This window comes from Tamandua tetradactyla, chromosome 7 (assembly GCF_023851605.1).
Source record: "Tamandua tetradactyla isolate mTamTet1 chromosome 7, mTamTet1.pri, whole genome shotgun sequence".
In the NCBI taxonomy this organism is placed as follows: Eukaryota; Metazoa; Chordata; class Mammalia; order Pilosa; family Myrmecophagidae; genus Tamandua; species Tamandua tetradactyla.
The window spans coordinates 81498059-81502234 of NC_135333.1; the positions used below are offsets into that span (position 1 = coordinate 81498059).

Consider the following 4176-nt stretch of genomic DNA (forward strand, 5'->3'; position numbering starts at 1 on the left):
TGAAAAATCTGATAATATAAAGACATAGATAGATACAATGGCATAAATATAGAGTTATGGAAAAAGATGTTCTAACGCTTTAAACATACAATACTTCTACTGAAAAAAAAATTTACATTTTTTCAGAGATCATTTCTCATTGACTTACAATGACAACTATAAAAATTATTGAATAGAATACTAATAATTTTAGATTAAATAAGATTGGCTTTCCTGAGAGCTATTTTGGCCTTTCCTCCCAAGTTTAGTTGCACAGATATGTGATTGATTTCAAGGGCTCCCAGTCAAAACCTGCAGAGGGCACCTGTCAATGAGGGAAGAAAAGGAAAGAGTAAGAACAGTGATGAATAAGAAAAAACAGATAAATGAAATGAAAGCAACTTTAGTACAGAAAGAAAGCCGGTGAAACCTTATCTTCCATTAAAATTTAAATTAGCTAGACCTGAAATTTGCAGCATCTAATATCTTTAAATCAAAAAAAGAGCTGGTACGAAAAAAAAAAAAAAACTTAACATCAGAAAAAAAAATTTAACAGAAACATTCAGTAACATTTTGTTTATTTAAAAAACAAATACATTTATGTTATTCTTCACTGATCCCGTAAATACATTATTGCTCTAGTTTGCTAACTGCCGGAATGCAATATACCAGAAACCGAATGACTTCTAAAAAGAGGAATTTAATAAGTTGCTAGTTTATAGTTCTAAGGCTGAAAAAATATCCCATTAAAATAAGTCTATAGAAATGTCCAGTCTAAGGCATCCAGGGAAAGATACCTTGGTTCAAGAAGGCCGATGAAGTTCAGGGTCTCTCTCTCAAGTGAGAAGGTACATGGCAAACAGGGTCAGGGTTTCTCTCTCATCTGGAAGGGCATGTAGCAAACACAGCATCATCTGCTAGCTTTATTTCCTGGCTTCCTTTCATGAAGCTCCCTGGGAGGCGTTTTACTTCTCCATTTCCAAAGTTCACTGGCTGATGGACTCTCTGCTTCTTGTGGCTATGTCATTCTGCTCTCTCAGAATCTCCAGCTTTCTCCAAAATGTTTCCTCTTTTAAAAGATTCCAATAAACTAATCAAGACCCACCCAAATGGGTGGAGACACGTCTCCACCTAATCCAGATTAACAACCACTCTTGATTGAGCCACATCTCCAGGGAGATGATCCAATTACAGATTCAAACACACAGTACTGAATAGGGATTAGAAGAAACGGCTGGTTTTAAAAAACGGGATTAGGATTAAACATGGCTTTTCTAGGGTACATACATCCTTTCAAACCAGCACAATTATGTAATAGATGATATTATATTTGTATTTCATATGCACAGGCACTATCATAAATACACTTCATTCGGTTTTTTAAATCTTTCCTACCATTCTGTGAGCCATTTGTTATTACTACCCCCAATTTATAAGTGAAGAGACTACAGCTGAATGAGGCTATCTTTCCCAATATCACAAAGTTTGCAAAAGAGCCCTGTCTATTAATAATTTGAGTACAATGATAACTTTTAAAATGGCATTGTGGAAAAAAAAAACGTTCTTCCATGAACATTTAAGCTAATCATCCAGTGTTGCCATGGCCAGTGAAGCCAAATGAAAAATTCTAGTTTCTAGATCATTTCTAAAACTTCTTCCTCATTAAATCTTTACTCAAATTTCCCACAATATTAACTTCCTTAAATTTTGGCATCTATACATTCCTCAAATCCCACTCTGTTGAGGTCCAAATGAAATGGAAGAACTCCAAAATCCAAGCAGAAGCAATGGGAAAGGGCAACAGCTCCAGGATTCTCTCTAACTTGAATCAACAGAGCCATGAGCTACCTCTTATTAGGGATAGCTTATCTGTCCCTATTGGCTTTGCTTTTCTAGAAAATTCTGAGGTCCAATTAGCACACTATTAATATGTAAGCAAATAAAATATGATTCTAAGACTCAGGCAATCCTTACAGACACTTGCATGAGGTCTGGTATGCATCAGGTAATAGATTGCTATCTGAAATTGGACAATAAATTGTTAAAAAGAGATGAGTTTATACTGAATTGTCAAGCTCATCACTGATCAAAGTAGCTGGTTGCAATAAATGGGATTTGATGCAGCATCATCTCTATTTTCATCTGTTTCAAAGGTTACAGCCCCACTAAATAATATTATATCTCACTGCAAACACCAATGTTAATTTGATTCTTCCCTCCTGAGAGGTCCTGATCCAAGTACCATACAAAAAACATACCATTGAGCACTAAAAATAAATCCAGCATGAGGCAGAGTTCTTCCCTTTAGTCTTCCCCATTGGGGTATTATTACAATTTTTAATGATCTGCCTAGAATTGTTCAGACCCTCTATTTCTTTTGAAGGAAGAACAGGAAACCTATTGAAACACACGAATCTCCTTGAAATGTCCACAGCGACAGAGCAGTGGGAATATTTGCTTTCCTGTAAAAAAAGGGAGAAAAAAATGAGTAAAGCAATCATAAATGTATCCCTTTGTTTTGTTCTAATATACTGCTTTTCTTTAGTGAGAACAGGTATTGTATTTTCAGTTACTACATTATTCCTTTAAGGTATTCAGAGCATTAAGAGTTGCCATCTGAAAAAAAAGAAAAATCTTCTTTCTAAATATTATTTATGCTTTAAAACTTTGTAGGCAACTTAATGTAATCAAATGGCTTTTATGTATCTGACCAAGCTGCTGTCATTTCCTACCAAAGGCAAGTTTAATAATATTTCAAAAAGTTGAAACCCAATTTATGAAACTAGTAAGTCTTATATACTTATTTAAAAATAAAAGTTTTGCAGAAAAGTAGTTGGAAGGGCTAGAGGTTGGGGGCAGAGCTAATGAGGAAAGAACTAATGTTTAAGCAGTTACTTTATGCTAAGGATTGTACTGTGTGTCTTCAAATGTAATGACATTTAAACAGCACAACAAATTCTAAATTTCAGTTTTTCTGTGGTGTGGAAGGAAAATGTTCCAAATATTAAGGTGAAATAAATTCACTTTTCTTACAAATCATCAATTACACAATACCTTGTCATGTATTGGTTTGCCAAACATTTGCTTGATGGTTGTTTTTCAACGTTGCTTTTCCCAGAGCTTCTAACTGTCCTTTCTTGTGGCCTACAAACGTTATTATCTTATCAATAAGATCACACATTTCTTGATGATAAAAACTTGTAATACATTTTTTTAAAGACATTCTTTATGGAATCTTGGGCATCATGTTCTCATTCAGGTCACCCTAAGATTTTATCATATTTTTTTATGTTGTTGTTGTTTTCATTTCCCTTGATACATCCTTTTTTTTCATACAAGGTAAAGGAAAGGCAAATTGTTGGCCTCCTTACTTTTTTTTGAAAATATCTTCTTGGGCAAGTATAAAACTCTGGAATCAAATCTTCCCCTTCAAAACTTGAAGTTCTTCTTGTCTGGTGCTGTTGATGAGAAGTCTGATATCAATGAAATTCCCTTTTCTTCGTAGGTAACCAGCTCTCCCTCTGAATAATTTTAAGAGTCTTCTTTTTATTTTGCATTTTTTGAAATTCTTTAGGATGCATTTGGTGTGAGATGTTTAAAACTATGATTGAGGATGGCACTTCATAGGCCCTTTCATTCCCATAATTCATGTCATTCTTCCATTCAGAGAAAAAAAATAATTTTGTTTTTCTACTTCTTTTTCTCAATTTTCTGTTTTTGGAACTCCTGTTAGATGGTTGTTGGAGCTCATGGTTTTCCATTTGTCTTAACTTTTCTTTACTTCAATAATCATATTGGTAATTTCCAAGAATTCCTAGTTGTTTTCTTTCTTCCGATCCTTTCCTAAGGTGGCTAGTCTTAGATTCCTTTTTTTCTTGACTCTTTGGGAAAGTAACCAGAATAAAGAAGATTACAAAGGCTATTGGTGGTAAGGAAATTAAGGCAATAAGAACCAAACTTTCATTTTAGAAATTTTGCTGTGAACGATAGTAGAAAAATAAAATGATAGCTAGTAATCATTTCAGAGTCAAGTGAATTTATGTTGCTCTGATTTTTCCACTCCACGACAGGAGAAATCTGTGTACTTATGAAAAGCAGCAAGAGGAATTCAGGGTTCTTAGAAGGCTGGGAGTCTGTCCCCCACCACACATGCATGCCCAGGGCTGGTATTCAGCACTACACCCCAGTCCAGCTGTG

The 4176-nt window shown here is 34.6% G+C and overlaps 1 long non-coding RNA gene across 1 annotated transcript; it reads right to left on the reverse strand.

Annotated features, from left to right (window-relative positions):
• Window positions 1–212: 212 nt before the first annotated feature.
• Window positions 213–3202, reverse strand: LOC143689824 (uncharacterized). Its single transcript, XR_013178928.1, has 4 exons — window positions 3034–3202; window positions 2238–2441; window positions 777–862; window positions 213–304 (listed from the first exon to the last, which is right to left on the reverse strand). It is a non-coding gene; the product is annotated as an uncharacterized LOC143689824 (long non-coding RNA).
• Window positions 3203–4176: the final 974 nt, after the last annotated feature.